General features: G+C 40.1%; 1 long non-coding RNA gene across 1 annotated transcript in view; it reads left to right on the forward strand.

Annotated features, from left to right (window-relative positions):
* Positions 1–26,424, forward strand: part of LOC134957831 (uncharacterized) — a 48,610-nt gene that overhangs the window by 15,931 nt on the left and 6,255 nt on the right. Inside the window, exon 3 of the long non-coding RNA XR_010186761.1 lies at positions 4,962–5,102. This is a non-coding gene — a long non-coding RNA (uncharacterized LOC134957831). The remainder of the gene's footprint in view (positions 1–4,961; positions 5,103–26,424) is intronic.

A 26,424-nucleotide genomic window follows, 5' to 3' on the forward strand; every position in this document is an offset into this window, starting at 1 on the left:
AGCCGGCCTTGGCTATAGGCAGGCTAGGCATTTGCCTAGGGCATCCAAGCATGTCTAGGTGCATCCAAGCATGTCCCTGCAGTATCTAATGCTGGGAGGCACAGTCTGCAAACTATCTGTTACTTTCCAAATGTATTCAATCAGTACTTGTATACACTGCTGTTTACATTTGTCAAATAAAATGCACACTCTCCCTTAAAGTTCTTTATACTCTATTTGACATGCTTGAATGCCCCTGACTTGTGAGACCTCAGACAGACAGCAGAAGCCCAGTAACTGCAATTCCTAGACCTGTGACATTTTCACTGACTATATAAGGTTATTACTAAATGGCTCCTTATGATACCACATGTGTATTTGGAAGATTGCTTCACATTAATCTGACATCACCTATACTGTTTGTGCACATGAGGGAGGGGGACCCTGCCATCCTGTGTGTGTCCCTTATCCCTGTGCAAACCCCAGGTGTCTGCAGGGACATAACATGGGCATGTGTTCTCCCCACACTTCATTTCCTAGTCAGTCCATGCCGTAAAAATTCCCCTGCCAGGATGGCATACCCTGTGATGTCACATCCCTTGTATGGTTGCCCCTTTAATGGGTGAGAGCGCAAGCACCCATCCTGCCACCCCATCTCACAAAACGCAGTAACAGATCCAGGGAACTGCATGGGCGCACATACTGACTGCAAGCACGCCAGCAAACAAAAGTAAGCTTTATAAAACAAGCTACTAGCATTACTAATGTGGGGCATATGTGTCAGGTGCATTACTGTGTTGAATTATGTGTATTATGGGCATTACTAATGTGGGGCATATGTGTAAGGTGCATCACTGTGTGGAATTATGTGTATTATGGGCATTACTAATGTGGGGCATATGTGTCAGGTGCATCACTGTGTGGAATTATGTGTATTATGGGCATTACTAATGTGGGGCATATGTGTAAGGTGCATTACTGTGTGGCATTATGTGTATTATGGGCATTACTAATGTGGGGCATATGTGTAAGGTGCATTACTGTGTGGCATTATGTGTATTATGGGCATTACTAATGTGGGGCATATGTGTAAGGTGCATTACTGTGTGGCATTATGTGTATTATGGGCATTACTAATGTGGGGCATATGTGTAAGGTGCATTACTGTGTGGCATTATGTGTATTATGGGCATTACTAATGTGGGGCATATGTGTAAGGTGCATTACTGTGTGGAATTATGTGTATTATGGGCATTACTAATGTGGGGCATATGTGTCAGGTGCATCACTGTGTGGAATTATGTGCATTATGGGCATTACTAATGTGGGGCATATGTGTAAGGTGCATTACTGTGTGGAATTATGTGTATTATGGGCATTACTAATGTGGGGCATATGTGTAAGGTGCATTACTGTGTGGCATTATGTGTATTATGGGCATTACTAATGTGGGGCATGTGTGTAAGGTGCATTACTGTGTGGAATTATGTGTATTATGGGCATTACTAATGTGGGGCATGTGTGTAAGGTGCATTACTGTGTGGAATTATGTGTATTATGGGCATTACTAATGTGGGGCATGTGTATAAAGTGCATAACTGTGTGGAATTATGTGTATTATGGGCATTACTGTGTGGCATTATGCAGGGTTGAACTGGCCCATAGGGTAACCTCCCGGTGGGGCCCACTGCCCGAGGTGTTGCTGGGTCAGATGCAGAACTAGCGGCGGTGCTAGAGGGCACCAGACAACATTTTGCCTAGGGCATCAAATTGGCTAGGGCCGGCTCTTGTTGAGGTGGGTGCAGGGTGATTGTTGCCCAGTTAGAGAAGGAGACAGGTATCTCATCGGGATCCATCTGCTCTCCTGAGCAAGGTTTCTACATGCTGGGTCATGAGCAGAAGGTAGCTTGGATGACTTGGAGCCGCAACTTGCTGGCTAGGTATAATAGCTGTCTTTGTGTCCAAGACTGGTCTGCTGTACCACGCATGCTGCATAGCACCATCACTGAGGAATGGTATGCCAACCAATGTCTGCCAGATGTGTTGAAAGCCATTTCCAGGCACCAACCAAGAACTTGCACTCTTGGTTCCCTTCTCCATCACAATAATGCACCCACCCTCAAGTCCAGGAAAGTTATGGACCTTCTAGTGAATGTTAATTTTGTAATTATAATAATTTTCTTTTAAACACATCCGTAATCCTACTGCACACCCCTTATATGGCCAACGCCATTCGCGCTGGGACAAAGGGAAACCAGATAGATCACAGCATCCTCCACCCACCCATTGCAATGGTTTGATATATCTCTTTCCATATTTTGTCCAAATGCATGCTGTCACTCCTGACATCCTTCCACCCAATGCACAACATATCAGATGAGAAGATGTGAGGAATGACACATGAGGACACATGATTGGGGTACACATTAGATGATAAATGACAAATCGTCCAATATATATCACCAACATGCACCTAGAAAACAAATTGTCCCTATTTAAGTGTATCTAATCTACTCACCTCTGAAGTAGCACAAAAGTAACACTTTAGGATAGTTTTTAAGGGGACTAAAGGGGGGGAAAAACATTGAGATATACTCGGACAGTGATTTAATTGTTTTTTAAATCCAAAGGAAGTGACATTTAAAAGTCCACAGGTGAAATCCTTGAGAAAGTCCATAAATCACTATCTTGACTAATACTTGTTAGGTATAAATTATGTTCAGAATACATTGTTACTTAGGAATTCGGATGTAAAGTCCCAAAAACCAGACAGTATAAAATCAGTTTCAACCTTTCAATGTCCAGGAGTATGAAATAGCCGTTGTTTAAATTCCCTTTCATGTCCATATGGATAAAAATTCAGAAAGAAGGAGAGAGAGAGACCCCAATGACCTCCAACTCCCCACTTGTCCTCTTATTACGGTCTATGGAGGAGACAAAACTCTTTGTAATTGGCTACGTAAAAGGAATAAAAAAAACCCGTAGACAGATCAAAAAATATCCCCTCTCCCAAGGGATATTCTACAAAAATAAAAAATAGAAACTTGTCGTATCTTTTAAGTCTATAACAGAACTTACAAAAGAAAAAATTGGTATTGGACGTTCAAGATGTGCGCAAGGCAGCTTTAACGGATCAAATTCCCTAAAGGTGTCACCACACCTGATATGAATATTCGTTCGTATAGCCACACGCTGATGTCAGCAGCAGCTGAATGCAGACAGCTGACAGATCCCGAAAGTGCCCCTTGGAACGTAGGCAGCACCACTAAGGAGCGCAAGCAGTGCTGCCTATTCAAACATGCAATATTTGCCTTCACATGGGAACAGCATTGATTCCAGGAGATTCCCCCTGGATCAGCCATTCTTTGAATACAATAAACTTTGATTTTTAAACAGAAAAAAACAGGATTTAACCAACTTGCTGTCGGCAACTATATCTGAGTTTAACTACCCCGGATATAGCTAGATATAGGGGTATATGCAATTGCGGTCGAATTCCCGAAATTGTCGAAAAACTGGACTTTTTCGCCAAAAAAATAATAATCGACAATGCAATTCAGTACTTTCCGTCAAAAAACTGACTTTCAGAATTCAATTTTTGAAATTCGACATTTGTCAAATTCGACATTTCTGCAATGGTACAAATGCGGCAATTCGACAAAAGTATATTCAATTGAAGTTTGGAAATTCGACAACAGTGCTTTTAGACAGTAAATTCGTCATTTTCAATCCGCCACACTTTGGTGGGGGAATCTAATAAAAAAAATTTAAAACATGTTTTTTTTGGTGTTTTTTTTATTGGTAATAGCATATCTATTTATATTAGAAGGGATTAGGTACTTGGTTTGTCTTTTTTGGAGGCACAAGTATTATTTATATATTTTTAAAAATATTATTAATATTATTTTTTTAAATGGAATGGTAAAATCCCCCCAAAAAAATGGCGTGGGGTCCCCCCTCCAAAGCATAACCAGCCTCGGGCTCTTCGAGCCGGTCCTGGTTCTAAAAATCCGGGGGGAAAAATATCATGGGATCCCCCGTATTTTTAAAACCAGCACCGGGCTCTGCGCCTGGTGCTGGTGCAAAAAATAAGGGGGACAAAAAGAGTAGGGGTCCCCCGTATTTTTTACACCAGCATCGGGCTCCACTAGCTGGACAGATAATGCCACAGCCGGGGGTCACTTTTATACAGCGCCCTGCGGCCGTGGCATTAAATATCCAACTAGTCACCCCTGGCCGGGGTACCCTGGGGGAGTGGGGACCCCTTCAATCAAGGGGTCCCATCCCCCCAGCCACCCAAGGGCCAGGGGTGAAGCCCGAGGCTGTCCCCCCCATCCAAGGGCTGCGGATGGGGGGCTGATAGCCTTGAGAAAATGTCAAGAATATTGTTTTTTCCAGTAGTACTACAAGTCCCAGCAAGCCTCCCCCGCAAGCTGGTACTTGGAGAACCACAAGTACCAGCATGCGGGAGAAAAACGGGCCCGCTGGTACCTGTAGTACTACTGGAAAAAAATACCCAAATAAAAACAGGAGACACACACCTTGAAAGTACAACTTTATTTCACACATGTCGACACACACATACTCATTTGCCCGTATATAACGGCCTATGGGTAAGGTTTTGTTATGTTTGGTAAGGGCATGATATATGCTGGTAATTGTTCTAAATTTCATCAAATATTGATTATACGAATAAGGAGACACATATAAATTACCTCTTTGTAATGTTATGTCATATCCCAGGTTCGGGTCCCACATTGTCCAGTGTATGTACTATATTAGTATATTGCATGTTTTTTGTCACCCTTTTTTTCACTTCTCAGGCATACTCGAGCTTATATTTAGCGCAATTTTTATGTATGTCATGTTTTGGTTGCAAATCACAATGTGTTTGTTTTTTTTAAAAATGTAATATATTTATCTAGTATCTAGATGTTTTAAATCCATTTATCGCTTATGGTTCATTGCTTTCTATGTGACAGCTCACGGCGCGTCGTCATGGCAACCGACCGGCCCATGTACGTCACTTCCTGACCTGTGGTGACGCAGAGACCGGAAGTGTCGGACGGGGGAAGTCTGGAGCACCGCGATGCACGCAGCTGTGAGTGATACAAAAAAGGGGGGTAAGTGGCACTAATTGATTCTTGTATTTATATCTGTATTAATGCACTGTATCACTGTCTGAGGAAGGGGATACGTCCCCGAAACGTAACACTTATTAAAAATAGCATCCCTGCTCGGATGCCTTTTTCACTACCTGTGCAAGTCTTTGAGTGCCGCCTTGATCCAGTCTGCATATATATATATATATACATATATATATATATATATATACACACACACACACATACATATATATACATACATACACATACATACTAAACATATACACACATATACATATACACACATACACAGGGGCGGATTGGCCCACCAGGACACCATGACAGATTCCGATTGGCTGGTCCCATATCCCCCTCAGCCAGGCCGTTTCACACTCAGGCTGGGCTGGCTAACACTGTTGGCCGGGAGCCGCGTGTCCATTGATTGGAATGTAATCAGGAAGTTAAGCTAGCAGGCACTTCCAGGAGCTGCTTGCCGTAAGATGTTGTAGAGCTGTTCTACTGACGGGGGACCTTGAGAAAGTTTACCAGCCCAGCAGCATCCGCTCCCTGGCCCCAGCCAACAGCCTTATCAATGAGTTGGGTATGCGTGACCAGACGGTCACAATACAGATGACGGGATCCCAGCATTTACTTACCTGGCAGGAGGATGTGGGCAGAACGAAGCCCCTTGTGGGCTCGTTGGTGAGTTGAGCATGCCACAGGTTCGATTTCCACTCTATGGGTGTCGTGGACGCCCACGAGTGGGAATAGTCCCTGTTGGTCGGCATGCCGGCTGTCATAATAGTGAGGGGGTGGGATGTAGGTGCCGGTCACATAACAACATCCCCTTTGGAACATATAAGGTTCAAAAAAAGTGGTTTGTGGAATGAAAAGTCAATAAAATCAGAAGTAGATTAAAGGCATGATTGCAGTGTCAGTAGACACTGAAAGTGGACATATCTGTCCATCAGGAAAGGGCATTGTTGCAACATTAGCATAACGTAAAGCAAAGAAGGCCCCAACTGTGTCCATCTCAGAATCAGGACCACTCAGGAGTGACCCCACACTTTTGACAGGCCCCTCCCCCTCAACAGACTCCACCCCCATTAGGGCTGCTTCCATAAATTTCCTGGGCCGGTGTTCAATCCCAATCTGCCCCTGCACATACACATATATACATACATACATATACACATACACATCTATACACACACACATACATACATACATACATACATACATACATACATACATACATATATACACACATATACAGTGGAGCAAAAAAAGTATTTGGACAGCCACTGATTGTGCAAGTTGATCCACTTAAAAAGATGAGAGAGGTCTGTAATTTCCATCCTAGGTACACTTCAACTGTGAGAAACAAAATCTGAAAGAAAGAAAAAACCCAAGAAATCACATTGTATGATTTTTAAACAATTTACTTGTATATTCTTGTGGAAAATAAATATTTGGACACCTACCAATCAGCAAAATTTCTGGCTCTCACTGTCCTGTAACTTCTTCTTTAAGAAGCTCTTCTATCCTCCACTCGTTACCTGTATTAATGGCACCTGTTTGAATTTGTTATCTGTATAAAAGACACCTGTCCACACCCTCAAACAGTCAGACTGCTACCTCTCCACCATGGCCAAGACCAGAGAGCTATCTAAGGACACCAGGGACAAAATTGTAGAGCTGCACAAGGCTGGGATGAGCTACTCGACAATAGGCAAGCAGCTTGGTGAGAAGAGATCAACTGTTAGCTCAATTATTAAAAAATGGAAGAAATACAAGATCACTGACAATCACCCTCGACCTGGGGCTCTATGCAAGATCTCACCTCGTGGGGTATCAATGATCTTGAGAATGGTGAGGAATCAGCCCAGAACTACACGGGGGAACCTGGTCAATGACCTCAAGAGAGCTGGGACCACAGTCACAAAGGTTACCATTAGTAACACACTACGTCGTCATGGATTGAAACCCTATTAGTGACTATCTGGATGATCCAGAGGAGGATTGGGAGAATGTAATGTGGTCAGAGGAGGGTAAAATCAAACTTTTTGGTATAAACTCCACTCACCGTGTTTGGAGGGAGAAGAATGATGAATGGCATCCCAAAAACACCATACCCACTGTGAAACATGGGGGTGGAAACATCATGCTTTAGGGCTGCTTTTCTGCAAAGGGGACAGGACGACTGATCCGTATTAAGGAGAGGATGATTGGGGCCATGTATCGTGAGATTTTGGGCAAAAACCTCCTTCCTTCAGTAAGAGCATTGAAGATGGAACATAGCTGGGTCTTCCAGCATGACAATGACCCCAAACACACTGCCCGGCCAACTATTGAGTGGCTCCGTAAGAAGCATTTCAAGGTCCTGGAGTGGCCTAGCCAGTCTCCAGACCTCAACCCAATAGAAAATCTGTGGAGGGAGTTGAAAGTCCGTGTTGCCCGGCAACAGCCCCAAAACATAACAGATCTAGAGAAGATCTGCATGGAAGAGTGGGCCAAAATACCTGCTACAGTGTGTGCAAACCTGGTCAAGAACTACAGGAAACGTTTGACCTCTGTAATTGCCAACCAAGGTTATATTACAAAGTATTGAGTTAAACTTTTTGATTGTCCAAATATTTATTTTCCGCAAGAATATACAAATAAATTGTTTAAAAATCATACAAAGTTATTTCCTAGCTTTTTTTCAGATTCTGTCTCTCACAGTTGAAGTGTACCTATGATGGAAATTACAGACTTCTCTCATCTTTTTAAGTAGGTCAACTTGCACAATCGGTGGCTGTCCAAATACTTTTTTGCCCCACTGTATACTTTGGCAGACTCCCGATGTGTAATCAGTGTAGTGACTGATGCTTAGATCATTACTCAACTATCAAGGGTTAGTGGTAAGCTATGAATTAAGTACAAGTTTTTGAGGCATGTGGGCATGTGGGGTACTCAAATATCTATAAAGTTGCGGCGTGGTGCGCAAGTGGCTTAAAAAACAAAACAAAAAAAACCACAAATATTATAATATATGATGTTTAAGTCTCAATCACCCTATGGTTTTCAATGCCCTCATATTTACAATAACACTAGAAGGTGATCCTATTTTAGAGACAGTTCAAACAATTCTTTATACATATTCCATTACTTAAAGTAATACATAAGTTAATTAAGGTTACCACATTTTTTAGATGTAAGTTGTATCCCCTTAGTAGTGCAAATCAAAATATAAAAATTCCTGGGAAAAGATAACCTAAAATACATCTTCTGACAGGAAATGGGAAGGAAGATACATAAACCACCAAACTACAAAAAGGACCAGACCTAGAAATAGGAATTCTGAAGTACAAACTACCAAAAGAGGTAGACAAATTTGAAAGGAGTAGAGAAGGAATGTAGGAAGCTAAAACTACCATGCTTGAGAGACGGTTAACTAAATAAATGATGCTACGTCTATATCTTCATTGAATCCATGTGGAGTTAAGAGTGCATATCCAGAAACTCTTATGTATGTATGTATATATATATATATATATATATATATATATATATATATGATCATAGAATTTAGTTGGTGCGCTACTTTCCTTCTTGACTAGTATAATGTGTTCAGAAAATGTCTTAGGTTTATCAAACTTGCACTCTGGTTCCACAGGGTATCCTGTAGATGGCAGCTCAGTCCTTCAAAGTGTCACTAGGTTTAGTGACAAATAAATCTGGAAAAGACAAGGGGGGGGGACAAGCGCCTAATAGTGCAGTAACTTCACACCAATTTTGGTTGTTTGTAATGACGTGTCTATAGATAATCTGCGTACCGGAAATATGATCTTTAGTAGGCACATCAAAGTTATAGTGGCTGATACTCTGCACCGCGATTGGTCACCAGGTTGAACGTCAATAGATATCTTAATAGGGATATTTTCCAAACGGTCAATTCGCAAGTGAGCTGGTCTGTAATTAATCAGAGCGAGAGACGCCTCTCATAGTGCAGAGATTACTTTCTAAATATATTGGAGTTCATATAGAACGATAGGTATTAAGCGTACCAGAATATAAACACCAATCAGCATTTAAATAAAGGTCTTTTTTTCCCAGAACGACTTTCCTTCATGCAGTTAAAGAATACCACACTTCGTGATTCGCCGTGCATAAATAAGTATCACAGGCTAAAAGACATGGGTTTTAATTCATATACTAAAAAGAAATCATAAAAAACTTTTTTCTAAAAAAGAAGTTCATAAAGCTTATCTGGATAATCCGATATTTTTTCCAGTAGTCCGGGGTATATCCGCCGTGAATGCCTGGATCAGGGGTGTTCAGAACAGGTCCTCAACGCGTTTCACCTGTAAAGGCTTCCTCAGGAGTGTCTATAGGGACTAACCATGTTCTAACTGTTTTTATCCCCTTTTGAGGTTAATGGGTGGCGCCCAATTATGTAAATCACTTCCGGTTTGGATATCTCGTCGGAAGTATCAAAAGAAGTGATTCATAACCATATAGAGTAGCTAGCAACAGAATACACTTATTGACATTGAAGAGAAGGAAATTTTTGTAACACTAATAGTTTATCAAATATATATATTTGTGTTTACTGATGACCGGAAATCGCGTTAGACGCGATGCCTGTGTTTCCGGAAATGACGCACCGGAAGTAAAAGTTCCGGAGGTGCATACACTGCAGATTGTCCGGTTAGACTGTTACAAGCACGTAGCGCTTGGCGGGCACGTGACCGGAAGTGACCCGCACGACGCTGTGTTTCCGGAAGTATCCACATACAGAATGGAAATAAACATGTTCATATGGAACGCAAGACTTGTGGAACGCAAAGCATATCCGAAAATACACATTGAAATGTGAAATTCAGGAAAAGACATATATATGTTCATTTACAAATAGCTGCAGAGAGACATAATATAATGCTAGTTAGATATGCAAATAAATTCATATATACAGATAGAAGGTATCAATGACTGGAAGTGCAGTCTTTATAGGAGATATTGAACCGCACATGGAACGCAACCTTAAACAAACGTGCTCCCATATATTAACTCAATGGTTTTTTATAAATTAATTTGAAATTAGCTTATGTTAAAATATAAATTATACTACATGGACAATATTTTTTGCATGTTGATCCATATAGGAAATTGTAAACTGCATTGTTTGGGACATAAAACTCAATTCATTGGTCACCATATTTTAAGTATATAGAAAAATAGTATTTAACTGGATAAAAGGAGTATGTGTCGGTATGAGTGAGGTAATGGATGAAGTGATGAAGTTAGAGAAAGGGGGCTATTTCGTATCCTTCATTATGACCTGACGGACTTAAGGTGTTTAGAGTAAATATCCAGTACATTTCTCGTTGAGATAATAGTTTTGGGAGATCTCCACCTCTCGTTCCTAATGTAACTTTTTCCAAGCCTTTGAACGTGAAAGTGTCTGTATTAGAGCAATGATGAGTACGAAAATGGTTTGATAGTGGGTGACTCTCCACTTTGTTTTTGATGTTGCGGAGGTGTTCCTGTATCCTCAATTTAAGAGGACGTTTGGTCTTGCCAACGTATTTTAGTCCACATCCACATTCTGCCAGGTAAATTACAGAAGTAGTATTACAATTAATAAATTGTTTTATTTTAAATTCTGTTTTGTTTGATGAGTCTTGAAAAGTTTTTCTATTAGGGTGCACAAATTTGCAGACGATACATCTTCCACATTTATATGTTCCTGTGCAACTGGGCATGGTATGAGTGCTGTTTTTTGTTGATGTTTTTAGCTGACTTGGAGCGAGGATTTCTTTCAGGTTTCTTGATTTTTTAAAAATGATTTCCGGACGATCTGGTAGTACTTGGTTCAATACCGGATCCATTTTTAGAATGTGCCAATGTTTAGTAAAGATGTTTCGGATCTTTTTTTCATTGCTGTTGTATTGTGTAATGAAAGGAGCTGTATATTTTTTCTTTTGGGTCCTCGTCTTTATTTCCAAAAGGTCTTTTTGGTCCAGATTGTTTCCTTTATTCCGGGCAGTGTTGAGGATACTTTCCGGATATCCGCGTTCTCTGAACCTGTTTATGTATATTTCTGATTGTTCTTCATAAGTGTCCGGATCTGTACAATTGCGTTTAATTCGATATAGTTGTGAATATGGTATATTATTCTTCCAATTGGTAGTATGGGCACTGTTATAGTGCAAGTAACTATTTGTGTCAACGGGTTTAATGTAGTTTTTAGTGATGATCTTGTTTCCTTCAGTGGAAAGTACCAGGTCCAGGAATTCCACCTGGGTTCTACTGCTCATATAAGTGAATTTCAGATTGAAATTATTATTTTGTAACTGCTCCATGAATTCAGTGAATGATTCTTCCGTTCCTTCCCAGATTAAGATGATATCGTCGATGTATCTTTTAAAGAGACGGATGTTGGTGTGGAAAAGAGGATTATTGAAGATATGTTGTTCTTCCCACATACCCATTAGTATGTTGGCGTAACTGGGTGCAAATACTGTACCCATTGCAGTACCACGGGTCTGTATGTAGAATTGGTCTAAGAATTTGAAATAGTTATGGGTCAGAATAAAGTGAATAAGTTGGCAGATGAATTTTTTGTGAGGTTCAGTAATTTCCAAATCCTTCTCCAGTATTTTAGAACACGCTTCAATGCCTTTGTCGTGTATGATACTGGTGTACAACGATTGAACGTCTATGGTGGTCCAAATGTAGTTCTCTTTCCATTCAAAATTTTTTTAGAAGATTCAAGATGTTGGTAGTGTCTTTCAAAAAGGCTGGTAATCCAGTGACATGAGGTTTAAGGAACACGTCTATATATTCAGATAAGTGTGAGGTCAACGATTCGATGCCGGCTATTATTGGTCTCCCAGGAGGTGATCCTAAATCCTTATGTATCTTAGGTAAATGATACATAATTGGTATGATGGGATTATTTATCATTAGATATTGAAACTCGTCCTTAGTGATGATGTTATTGTGTAATCCCTGAACTAATATATGTCTTAATTCAGTAGTAAATTCTTCCGTTGGATCTTTACTCAATGGTTTATAGGATGTTTCGTCATCGAGTAGTCTTCTTGCTTCCTTAATATAGATGTTACGATCCTGAATAACAAGGCCTCCACCTTTATCCGCCGGTCTTAGAATGATTTCTTCATTTTCTTTAAGTTCTTTTAAGGCTAGTTTTTCCGCTTTCGTTAGATTGAATTTCCTGATTTCCGGGTCCTTTTGGTCTATTAGATCCTTTTTTACTAGATCGTAAAAAATGTTTATATGGGCCCCTTTAGACTCAAGTGGATAGTACTTTGATGGTTGTTTTAATCCGGATTTGTTAGTTTCATAATTGGAGATAATTGCATTGTCTTTTCTTGCAAAGTGTCTTTTGAGTGTCAGTTTTCTGATATATTTGTTCAGATCAATGAATGTCTGGAATTTGTTCGGTTTCTGTGTAGGAGCAAATGTTACTCCTTTACTTAGCAATGAAATTTGTGGTTGAGTTAAAGGATGCTTAGATAGATTGAAGATTCCTATTTCACTCAAGTTGGAGGTTACTTGTGATTTTTCTTTCTTGGATTTTCTTCTTCCGCCTCGTTTTCCTCGTCTCGTTGTCTTCGTTTTAAAGGAGATGCCAGTCTTACATTTTCTTTTAGTCTCGTTTGTTGGTCCCTGTCTCTGTATGGTCTTATTGGGTTTCTGGATAAAAAACTCTGTTCTGTCGATGTGCTTGCATGGTCTTCCACTGGATGTCTGTTGATATTTGTGTACCTGTTGGTAATTCTGCTTTCTTCTCTATTGGTTTTTTTGTGAAATGAGGTTGATCTTGATCTATTTTGATTCCATCTTTGTGTTTTATTTCTATTGATCATGCGGCCTCTATCTCTGCTGTGGGATTGGAATCTGGACCAATTTTTGACCCGTTTATTTTCATAGTCCAATTTGTCCCTATAGAACTTAATTTCCTTGTTCCGAATCACCTCTTCTTCAACTTTTTCTAATTTTTTGTTAAGAACTTTCTCGTTTATTTTGTATTCTTCATTATCCTTATGCTTGGTGAGTGACTCTTCTTTATTTCTAATGTCAAGCTCTAATGCTGTTAGGGTATTTTTCTTTTCTTTTATTATTAATTTCATAAGGTCGAGAGAACATGTGTGTAGGATTCTATCCCATTCATCTATGAATTCTGTGTTGTCAATTCCGAAGGTGGGTTTTTTTAGGAGTCTTAATCCTCTAGGGATTCTATCAACCTTAAGATAATGCTCCAGACCCTTAATGTCCCACCAAGTTTTGGTTTCTTTAATAAGTGATTTTTCTATTTCCCAAAACAGTGAGTCTAGGCTGTCGTTAATTAATGTGGTGTTCGGGGTACCCTCTTCATTGAATACCTTCTGGCATAACTCAGATCTCTTTTTGTTGAGACCACATAGACGTAGCATATTAAACAGAAATAGGAAAATATGGTACAATTTCAAAGTGAACAATATATTATATACAATGATAAAAAAGGAGTGCTGCTCCAACTTATAACCTAATAGGAAAAGTTTTGATCATAGAATTTAGTTGGTGCGCTACTTTCCTTCTTGACTAGTATAATGTGTTCAGAAAATGTCTTAGGTTTATCAAACTTGCACTCTGGTTCCACAGGGTATCCTGTAGATGGCAGCTCAGTCCTTCAAAGTGTCACTAGGTTTAGTGACAAATAAATCTGGAAAAGACAAGGGGGGGGGACAAGCGCCTAATAGTGCAGTAACTTCACACCAATTTTGGTTGTTTGTAATGACGTGTCTATAGATAATCTGCGTACCGGAAATATGATCTTTAGTAGGCACATCAAAGTTATAGTGGCTGATACTCTGCACCGCGATTGGTCACCAGGTTGAACGTCAATAGATATCTTAATAGGGATATTTTCCAAACGGTCAATTCGCAAGTGAGCTGGTCTGTAATTAATCAGAGCGAGAGACGCCTCTCATAGTGCAGAGATTACTTTCTAAATATATTGGAGTTCATATAGAACGATAGGTATTAAGCGTACCAGAATATAAACACCAATCAGCATTTAAATAAAGGTCTTTTTTTCCCAGAACGACTTTCCTTCATGCAGTTAAAGAATACCACACTTCGTGATTCGCCGTGCATAAATAAGTATCACAGGCTAAAAGACATGGGTTTTAATTCATATACTAAAAAGAAATCATAAAAAACTTTTTTCTAAAAAAGAAGTTCATAAAGCTTATCTGGATAATCCGATATTTTTTCCAGTAGTCCGGGGTATATCCGCCGTGAATGCCTGGATCAGGGGTGTTCAGAACAGGTCCTCAACGCGTTTCACCTGTAAAGGCTTCCTCAGGAGTGTCTATAGGGACTAACCATGTTCTAACTGTTTTTATCCCCTTTTGAGGTTAATGGGTGGCGCCCAATTATGTAAATCACTTCCGGTTTGGATATCTCGTCGGAAGTATCAAAAGAAGTGATTCATAACCATATAGAGTAGCTAGCAACAGAATACACTTATTGACATCGAAGAGAAGGAAATTTTTGTAACACTAATAGTTTATCAAATATATATATTTGTGTTTACTGATGACCGGAAATCGCGTTAGACGCGATGCCTGTGTTTCCGGAAATGACGCACCGGAAGTAAAAGTTCTGGAGGTGCATACACTGCAGATTGTCCGGTTAGACTGTTACAAGCACGTAGCGCTTGGCGGGCACGTGACCGGAAGTGACCCGCACGACGCTGTGTTTCCGGAAGTATCCACATACAGAATGGAAATAAACATGTTCATATGGAACGCAAGACTTGTGGAACGCAAAGCATATCCGAAAATACACATTGAAATGTGAAATTCAGGAAAAGACATATATATGTTCATTTACAAATAGCTGCAGAGAGACATAATATAATGCTAGTTAGATATGCAAATAAATTCATATATACAGATAGAAGGTATCAATGACCGGAAGTGCGGTCTTTATAGGAGATATTGAACCGCACATGGAACGCAACCTTAAACAAACGTGCTCCCATATATTAACTCAATGGTTTTTTATAAATTAATTTGAAATTAGCTTATGTTAAAATATAAATTATACTACATGGACAATATTTTTTGCATGTTGATCCATATAGGAAATTGTAAACTGCATTGTTTGGGACATAAAACTCAATTCATTGGTCACCATATTTTAAGTATATAGAAAAATAGTATTTAACTGGATAAAAGGAGTATGTGTCGGTATGAGTGAGGTAATGGATGAAGTGATGAAGTTAGAGAAAGGGGGCTATTTCGTATCCTTCATTATGACCTGACGGACTTAAGGTGTTTAGAGTAAATATCCAGTACATTTCTCGTTGAGATAATAGTTTTGGGAGATCTCCACCTCTCGTTCCTAATGTAACTTTTTCCAAGCCTTTGAACGTGAAAGTGTCTGTATTAGAGCAATGATGAGTACGAAAATGGTTTGATAGTGGGTGACTCTCCACTTTGTTTTTGATGTTGCGGAGGTGTTCCTGTATCCTCAATTTAAGAGGACGTTTGGTCTTGCCAACGTATTTTAGTCCACATCCACATTCTGCCAGGTAAATTACAGAAGTAGTATTACAATTAATAAATTGTTTTATTTTAAATTCTGTTTTGTTTGATGAGTCTTGAAAAGTTTTTCTATTAGGGTGCACAAATTTGCAGACGATACATCTTCCACATTTATATGTTCCTGTGCAACTGGGCATGGTATGAGTGCTGTTTTTTGTTGATGTTTTTAGCTGACTTGGAGCGAGGATTTCTTTCAGGTTTCTTGATTTTTTAAAAATGATTTCCGGACGATCTGGTAGTACTTGGTTCAATACCGGATCCATTTTTAGAATGTGCCAATGTTTAGTAAAGATGTTTCGGATCTTTTTTTCATTGCTGTTGTATTGTGTAATGAAAGGAGCTGTATATTTTTTCTTTTGGGTCCTCGTCTTTATTTCCAAAAGGTCTTTTTGGTCCAGATTGTTTCCTTTATTCCGGGCAGTGTTGAGGATACTTTCCGGATATCCGCGTTCTCTGAACCTGTTTATGTATATTTCTGATTGTTCTTCATAAGTGTCCGGATCTGTACAATTGCGTTTAATTCGATATAGTTGTGAATATGGTATATTATTCTTCCAATTGGTAGTATGGGCACTGTTATAGTGCAAGTAACTATTTGTGTCAACGGGTTTAATGTAGTTTTTAGTGATGATCTTGTTTCCTTCAGTGGAAAGTACCAGGTCCAGGAATTCCACCTGGGTTCTACTGCTCATATAAGTGAATTTCAGATTGAAATTATTATTTTGTAACTGCTCCATGAATTCAGTGAATGATTCTTCCGTTCCTTCCCAGATTAAGATGATATCGTCGATGTATCTTTTAAAGAGACGGATGTTGGTGTGGAAAAGAGGATTATTGAAGATATGTTGTTCTTCCCACATACCCATTAGTATGTTGGCGTAACTGGGTGCAAATACTGTACCCATTGCAGTACCACGGGTCTGTATGTAGAATTGGTCTAAGAATTTGAAATAGTTATGGGTCAGAATAAAGTGATTAAGTTGGCAGATGAATTTTTTGTGAGGTTCAGTAATTTCCAAATCCTTCTCCAGTATTTTAGAACACGCTTCAATGCCTTTGTCGTGTATGATACTGGTGTACAACGATTGAACGTCTATGGTGGTCCAAATGTAGTTCTCTTTCCATTCAAATTTTTTTAGAAGATTCAAGATGTTGGTAGTGTCTTTCAAAAAGGCTGGTAATCCAGTGACATGAGGTTTAAGGAACACGTCTATATATTCAGATAAGTGTGAGGTCAACGATTCGATGCCGGCTATTATTGGTCTCCCAGGAGGTGATCCTAAATCCTTATGTATCTTAGGTAAATGATACATAATTGGTATGATGGGATTATTTATCATTAGATATTGAAACTCGTCCTTAGTGATGATGTTATTGTGTAATCCCTGAACTAATATATGTCTTAATTCAGTAGTAAATTCTTCCGTTGGATCTTTACTCAATGGTTTATAGGATGTTTCGTCATCGAGTAGTCTTCTTGCTTCCTTAATATAGATGTCACGATCCTGAATAACAAGGCCTCCACCTTTATCCGCCGGTCTTAGAATGATTTCTTCATTTTCTTTAAGTTCTTTTAAGGCTAGTTTTTCCGCTTTCGTTAGATTGAATTTCCTGATTTCCGGGTCCTTTTGGTCTATTAGATCCTTTTTTACTAGATCGTAAAAAATGTTTATATGGGCCCCTTTAGACTCAAGTGGATAGTATTTTGATGGTTGTTTTAATCCGGATTTGTTAGTTTCATAATTGGAGATAATTGCATTGTCTTTTCTTGCAAAGTGTCTTTTGAGTGTCAGTTTTCTGATATATTTGTTCAGATCAATGAATGTCTGGAATTTGTTCGGTTTCTGTGTAGGAGCAAATGTTTCTCCTTTACTTAGCAATGAAATTTGTGGTTGAGTTAAAGGATGCTTAGATAGATTGAAGATTCCTATTTCACTCAAGTTGGAGGTTACTTGTGATTTTTCTTTCTTGGATTTTCTTCTTCCGCCTCGTTTTCCTCGTCTCGTTGTCTTCGTTTTAAAGGAGATGCCAGTCTTACATTTTCTTTTAGTCTCGTTTGTTGGTCCCTGTCTCTGTATGGTCTTATTGGGTTTCTGGATAAAAAACTCTGTTCTGTCGATGTGCTTGCATGGTCTTCCACTGGATGTCTGTTGATATTTGTGTACCTGTTGGTAATTCTGCTTTCTTCTCTATTGGTTTTTTTGTGAAATGAGGTTGATCTTGATCTATTTTGATTCCATCTTTGTGTTTTATTTCTATTGATCATGCGGCCTCTATCTCTGCTGTGGGATTGGAATCTGGACCAATTTTTGACCCGTTTATTTTCATAGTCCAATTTGTCCCTATAGAACTTAATTTCCTTGTTCCGAATCACCTCTTCTTCAACTTTTTCTAATTTTTTGTTAAGAACTTTCTCGTTTATTTTGTATTCTTCATTATCCTTATGCTTGGTGAGTGACTCTTCTTTATTTCTAATGTCAAGCTCTAATGCTGTTATGATTTCTTTTTAGTATATGAATTAAAACCCATGTCTTTTAGCCTGTGATACTTATTTATGCACGGCGAATCACGAAGTGTGGTATTCTTTAACTGCATGAAGGAAAGTCGTTCTGGGAAAAAAAGACCTTTATTTAAATGCTGATTGGTGTTTATATTCTGGTACGCTTAATACCTATCGTTCTATATGAACTCCAATATATTTAGAAAGTAATCTCTGCACTATGAGAGGCGTCTCTCGCTCTGATTAATTACAGACCAGCTCACTTGCGAATTGACCGTTTGGAAAATATCCCTATTAAGATATCTATTGACGTTCAACCTGGTGACCAATCGCGGTGCAGAGTATCAGCCACTATAACTTTGATGTGCCTACTAAAGATCATATTTCCGGTACGCAGATTATCTATAGACACGTCATTACAAACAACCAAAATTGGTGTGAAGTTACTGCACTATTAGGCGCTTGTCCCCCCCCCTTGTCTTTTCCAGATTTATTTGTCACTAAACCTAGTGACACTTTGAAGGACTGAGCTGCCATCTACAGGATACCCTGTGGAACCAGAGTGCAAGTTTGATAAACCTAAGACATTTTCTGAACACATTATACTAGTCAAGAAGGAAAGTAGCGCACCAACTAAATTCTATGATCAAAACTTTTCCTATTAGGTTATAAGTTGGAGCAGCACTCCTTTTTTATCATTGTATATAATATATTGTTCACTTTGAAATTGTACCATATTTTCCTATTTCTGTTTAATATGCTACGTCTATGTGGTCTCAACAAAAAGAGATCTGAGTTATGCCAGAAGGTATTCAATGAAGAGGGTACCCCGAACACCACATTAATTAACGACAGCCTAGACTCACTGTTTCGGGAAATAGAAAAATCACTTATTAAAGAAACCAAAACTTGGTGGGACATTAAGGGTCTGGAGCATTATCTTAAGGTTGATAGAATCCCTAGAGGATTAAGACTCCTAAAAAAACCCACCTTCGGAATTGACAACACAGAATTCATAGATGAATGGGATAGAATCCTACACACATGTTCTCTCGACCTTATGAAATTAATAATAAAAGAAAAGAAAAATACCCTAACAGCATTAGAGCTTGACATTAGAAATAAAGAAGAGTCACTCACCAAGCATAAGGATAATGAAGAATACAAAATAAACGAGAAAGTTCTTAACAAAAAATTAGAAAAAGTTGAAGAAGAGGTGATTCGGAACAAGGAAATTAAGTTCTATAGGGACAAATTGGACTATGAAAATAAACGGGTCAAAAATTGGTCCAGATTCCAATCCCACAGCAGAGATAGAGGCCGCATGATCAATAGAAATAAAACACAAAGATGGAATCAAAATAGATCAAGATCAACCTCATTTCACAAAAAAACCAATAGAGAAGAAAGCAGAATTACCAACAGGTACACAAATATCAACAGACATCCAGTGGAAGACCATGCAAGCACATCAAACAGAACAGAGTTTTTTATCCAGAAACCCAATAAGACCATACAGAGACAGGGACCAACAAACGAGACTAAAAGAAAATGTAAGACTGGCATCTCCTTTAAAACGAAGACAACGAGACGAGGAAAACGAGGCGGAAGAAGAAAATCCAAGAAAGAAAAATCACAAGTAACCTCCAACTTGAGTGAAATAGGAATCTTCAATCTATCTAAGCATCCTTTAACTCAACCACAAATTTCATTGCTAAGTAAAGGAGAAACATTTGCTCCTACACAGAAACCGAACAAATTCCAGACATTCATTGATCTGAACAAATATATCAGAAAACTGACACTCAAAAGACACTTTGCAAGAAAAGACAATGCAATTATCTCCAATTATGAAACTAACAAATCCGGATTAAAACAACCATCAAAATACTATCCACTTGAGTCTAAAGGGGCCCATATAAACATTTTTTACGATCTAGTAAAAAAGGATCTAATAGACCAAAAGGACCCGGAAATCAGGAAATTCAATCTAACGAAAGCGGAAAAACTAGCCTTAAAAGAACTTAAAGAAAATGAAGAAATCATTCTAAGACCGGCGGATAAAGGTGGAGGCCTTGTTATTCAGGATCGTGACATCTATATTAAGGAAGCAAGAAGACTACTCGATGACGAAACATCCTATAAACCATTGAGTAAAGATCCAACGGAAGAATTTACTACTGAATTAAGACATATATTAGTTCAGGGATTACACAATAACATCATCACTAAGGACGAGTTTCAATATCTAATGATAAATAATCCCATCATACCAATTATGTATCATTTACCTAAGATACATAAGGATTTAGGATCACCTCCTGGGAGACCAATAATAGCCGGCATCGAATCGTTGACCTCACACTTATCTGAATATATAGACGTGTTCCTTAAACCTCATGTCACTGGATTACCAGCCTTTTTGAAAGACACTACCAACATCTTGAATCTTCTAAAAAATTTTGAATGGAAAGAGAACTACATTTGGACCACCATAGACGTTCAATCGTTGTACACCAGTATCATACACGACAAAGGCATTGAAGCGTGTTCTAAAATACTGGAGAAGGATTTGGAAATTACTGAACCTCACAAAAAATTCATCTGCCAACTTAATCACTTTATTCTGACCCATAACTATTTCAAATTCTTAGACCAATTCTACATACAGACCCGTGGTACTGCAATGGGTACAGTATTTGCACCCAGTTACGCCAACATACTAATGGGTATGTGGGAAGAACAACATATCTTCAATAATCCTCTTTTCCACACCAACATCCGTCTCTTTAAAAGATACATCGACGATATCATCTTAATCTGGGAAGGAACGGAAGAATCATTCACTGAATTCATGGAGCAGTTACAAAATAATAATTTCAATCTGAAATTCACTTATATGAGCAGTAGAACCCAGGTGGAATTCCTGGACCTGGTACTTTCCACTGAAGGAAACAAGATCATCACTAAAAACTACATTAAACCCGTTGACACAAATAGTTACTTGCACTATAACAGTGCCCATACTACCAATTGGAAGAATAATATACCATATTCACAACTATATCGAATTAAACGCAATTGTACAGATCCGGACACTTATGAAGAACAATCAGAAATATACATAAACAGGTTCAGAGAACGCGGATATCCGGAAAGTATCCTCAACACTGCCCGGAATAAAGGAAACAATCTGGACCAAAAAGACCTTTTGGAAATAAAGACGAGGACCCAAAAGAAAAAATATACAGCTCCTTTCATTACACAATACAACAGCAATGAAAAAAAGATCCGAAACATCTTTACTAAACATTGGCACATTCTAAAAATGGATCCGGTATTGAACCAAGTACTACCAGATCGTCCGGAAATCATTTTTAAAAAATCAAGAAACCTGAAAGAAATCCTCGCTCCAAGTCAGCTAAAAACATCAACAAAAAACAGCACTCATACCATGCCCAGTTGCACAGGAACATATAAATGTGGAAGATGTATCGTCTGCAAATTTGTGCACCCTAATAGAAAAACTTTTCAAGACTCATCAAACAAAACAGAATTTAAAATAAAACAATTTATTAATTGTAATACTACTTCTGTAATTTACCTGGCAGAATGTGGATGTGGACTAAAATACGTTGGCAAGACCAAACGTCCTCTTAAATTGAGGATACAGGAACACCTCCGCAACATCAAAAACAAAGTGGAGAGTCACCCACTATCAAACCATTTTCGTACTCATCATTGCTCTAATACAGACACTTTCACGTTCAAAGGCTTGGAAAAAGTTACATTAGGAACGAGAGGTGGAGATCTCCCAAAACTATTATCTCAACGAGAAATGTACTGGATATTTACTCTAAACACCTTAAGTCCGTCAGGTCATAATGAAGGATACGAAATAGCCCCCTTTCTCTAACTTCATCACTTCATCCATTACCTCACTCATACCGACACATACTCCTTTTATCCAGTTAAATACTATTTTTCTATATACTTAAAATATGGTGACCAATGAATTGAGTTTTATGTCCCAAACAATGCAGTTTACAATTTCCTATATGGATCAACATGCAAAAAATATTGTCCATGTAGTATAATTTATATTTTAACATAAGCTAATTTCAAATTAATTTATAAAAAACCATTGAGTTAATATATGGGAGCACGTTTGTTTAAGGTTGCGTTCCATGTGCGGTTCAATATCTCCTATAAAGACCGCACTTCCGGTCATTGATACCTTCTATCTGTATATATGAATTTATTTGCATATCTAACTAGCATTATATTATGTCTCTCTGCAGCTATTTGTAAATGAACATATATATGTCTTTTCCTGAATTTCACATTTCAATGTGTATTTTCGGATATGCTTTGCGTTCCACAAGTCTTGCGTTCCATATGAACATGTTTATTTCCATTCTGTATGTGGATACTTCCGGAAACACAGCGTCGTGCGGGTCACTTCCGGTCACGTGCCCGCCAAGCGCTACGTGCTTGTAACAGTCTAACCGGACAATCTGCAGTGTATGCACCTCCGGAACTTTTACTTCCGGTGCGTCATTTCCGGAAACACAGGCATCGCGTCTAACGCGATTTCCGGTCATCAGTAAACACAAATATATATATTTGATAAACTATTAGTGTTACAAAAATTTCCTTCTCTTCGATGTCAATAAGTGTATTCTGTTGCTAGCTACTCTATATGGTTATGAATCACTTCTTTTGATACTTCCGACGAGATATCCAAACCGGAAGTGATTTACATAATTGGGCGCCACCCATTAACCTCAAAAGGGGATAAAAACAGTTAGAACATGGTTAGTCCCTATAGACACTACTGAGGAAGCCTTTACAGGTGAAACGCGTTGAGGACCTGTTCTGAACACCCCTGATCCAGGCATTCACGGCGGATATACCCCGGACTACTGGAAAAAATATCGGATTATCCAGATAAGCTTTATGAACTTCTTTTTTAGAAAAAAGTTTTTTATGATTTCTTTTTAGTATATGAATTAAAACCCATGTCTTTTAGCCTGTGATACTTATTTATGCACGGCGAATCACGAAGTGTGGTATTCTTTAACTGCATGAAGGAAAGTCGTTCTGGGAAAAAAAGACCTTTATTTAAATGCTGATTGGTGTTTATATTCTGGTACGCTTAATACCTATCGTTCTATATGAACTCCAATATATTTAGAAAGTAATCTCTGCACTATGAGAGGCGTCTCTCGCTCTGATTAATTACAGACCAGCTCACTTGCGAATTGACCGTTTGGAAAATATCCCTATTAAGATATCTATTGACGTTCAACCTGGTGACCAATCGCGGTGCAGAGTATCAGCCACTATAACTTTGATGTGCCTACTAAAGATCATATTTCCGGTACGCAGATTATCTATAGACACGTCATTACAAACAACCAAAATTGGTGTGAAGTTACTGCACTATTAGGCGCTTGTCCCCCCCCCCTTGTCTTTTCCAGATATATATATATATATAAAAAAAAATTCTGCATCAGTATTTTTAGATGCTATCAGACTAACTGAAGTCCTTTCAATGTGTTTAATCTAGTGATGAGCGGGTTTGGTTCCTCGGAAACCGAACCCCCCCGAACTTCACCCATTTTAAACGGGTCCGAGGCATACTCGGATTCTCCCGTATGGCTCGGTTAACCCGAGCGCGCCCGAACGTCATCATCCCGCTGTCGGATTCTCACGAGATTCGGATTCTATATAAGCAGCCGCGCGTCGCCGCCATTTTCACTTGTGCATTGGAAATGTTAGGGAGAGGACGTGGCTGGCGTCCTCTCGGTTTATTAATAATATTTGTGCTTATTGCTTAATTGTGAGGACTGGGGAGCAGCTGTATTATATAGGAGGAGTACAGTGCAGAGTTTTGCTGACAGTGACCACCAGTATACGTTGTCTGCCTGAAAAAAACTCCATATCTGTGCTCAGTGTGCTGCATATATCTGTGCTCACACTGCTTAATTGTGGGGACTGGGGAGCAGCTGTATTATATAGGAGGAGTACAGTGCAGAGTTTTGCTGACAGTGACCACCAGTATACGTTGTCTGCCTGAAAAATACTCCATATCTGTGCTCAGTGTGCTGCATATATCTGTGCTCACACTGCTTTATTGTGGGCACTGGGGCATACTAGCCTACCCTCCCAGAATGGCCGGGAGGCTCCCGGAAAATCTGGTGACCCTCCCGGCCCCCGGAAAGGTGGGCAAGCCTCCCGCTTTCCCCTCGGCCGCCCGCAGCAGAGAACAAGTGGGCGGCCTGAGGGGGTCCAATGATGCGATTCGCGCTGAATCGCGTCATCGTAGCTCTGCCCCCCGCTATGCAGCGCCTTGTTTCTCAGCACAGCACAGCGGGGGGTGGAGTCACGATGATGCGACCCTGATGCAATGCCCCCGGACCGCCCATCCTGCTGCCGACCACGCCCCCGAACCGCCCATCCTGCTGCCGGCCACGCCCCCGAACCGCCCATCCTGCTGCCGGCCACGCCCCTATGCACCTACGACGCTGCCTCCTCCCGGAGGAGGAGGCAGCAAAGTAGGTAAGTATGCACTGGGGACCACCAGTATATTATATAGGAGGAGTACAGTGCAGAGTTTTGCTGACCAGTGACCACCAGTATACGTTGTCTGCCTGAAAAACACTCCATATCTGTGCTCAGTGTGCTGCATATATCTGTGCTCACACTGCTTTATTGTGGGCACTGGGGACCACCAGTATATTATATAGGAGGAGTACAGTGCAGAGTTTTGCTGACAGTGACCACCAGTATACGTTGTCTGCCTGAAAAACACTCCATATCTGTGCTCAGTGTGCTGCATATATCTGTGCTCACACTGCTTTATTGTGGGCACTGGGGCATACTAGCCTACCCTCCCGGAATGGCCGGGAGGCTCCCAAAAAATCTGGTGACCCTCCCGGCCCCCGGAAAGGTGGGCAAGCCTCCCGCTTTCCCCCTCGGCCGCCCGCAGCAGAGAACAAGTGGGCGGCCTGAGGGGGTCCAATGACGCGATTCGCGCTGAATCGCGTCATCGTAGCTCTCCCCCCCGCTATGCAGCGCCTTGTTTCTCGGCACAGCGCAGTGGGGGGTGGAGTCACGATGATGCGACCCTGATGCAACGCCCCCGGACCGCCCAACCTGCTGCCGACCACGCCCCCGAACCGCCCATCCTGCTACCGGCCACGCCCCCGAACCGGCCGTCCTGCTGCCGGCCACGCCCCTATGCATCTACAACGCTGCCTCCTCCCGGAGGAGGAGGCAGCAAAGTAGGTAAGTATGCACTGGGGACTACCAGTATATTATATAGGAGGAGTACAGTGCAGAGTTTTGCTGACCAGTGACCACCAGTATACGTTGTCTGCCTGAAAAACACTCCATATCTGTGCTCAGTGTGCTGCATATATCTGTGCTCACACTGCTTAATTGTGGGGACTGGGGAGCACCAGTATATTATATAGGAGGAGTACAGTGCAGAGTTTTGCTGACAGTGACCACCAGTATACGTTGTCTGCCTGAAAAACACTCCATATCTGTACTCAGTGTGCTGCATATATCTGTGCTCACACTGCTTTATTGTGGGCATTGGGGACCACCAGTATATTATATAGGATGAGTACAGTGCAGAGTTTTGCTGACCAGTGACCACCAGTATACGTTGTCTGCCTGAAAAACACTCCATATCTGTGCTCAGTGTGCTGCATATATCTGTGCTCACACTGCTTAATTGTGGGGACTGGGGAGCAGCTGTATTATATAGGAGGAGTACAGTGCAGAGTTTTGCTGACAGTGACCACCAGTATACGTTGTCTGCCTGAAAAACACTCCATATCTATGCTCAGTGTGCTGCATATATCTGTGCTCACACTGCTTTATTGTGGGCACTGGGGACCACCAGTATATTATATAGGAGGAGTACAGTGCAGAGTTTTGCTGACCAGTGACCACCAGTATACGTTGTCTGCCTGAAAAACACTCCATATCTGTGCTCAGTGTGCTGCATATATCTGTGCTCACACTGCTTAATTGTGGGGACTGGGGAGCAGCTGTATTATATAGGAGGAGTACAGTGCAGAGTTTTGCTGACAGTGACCACCAGTATACGTTGTCTGCCTGAAAAACACTCCATATCTGTGCTCAGTGTGCTGCATATAACTGTGCTCACACTGCTTTATTGTGGGCACTGGGGACCACCAGTATATTATATAGGAGGAGT

This window comes from Pseudophryne corroboree, chromosome 9 (assembly GCF_028390025.1).
Source record: "Pseudophryne corroboree isolate aPseCor3 chromosome 9, aPseCor3.hap2, whole genome shotgun sequence".
In the NCBI taxonomy this organism is placed as follows: Eukaryota; Metazoa; Chordata; class Amphibia; order Anura; family Myobatrachidae; genus Pseudophryne; species Pseudophryne corroboree.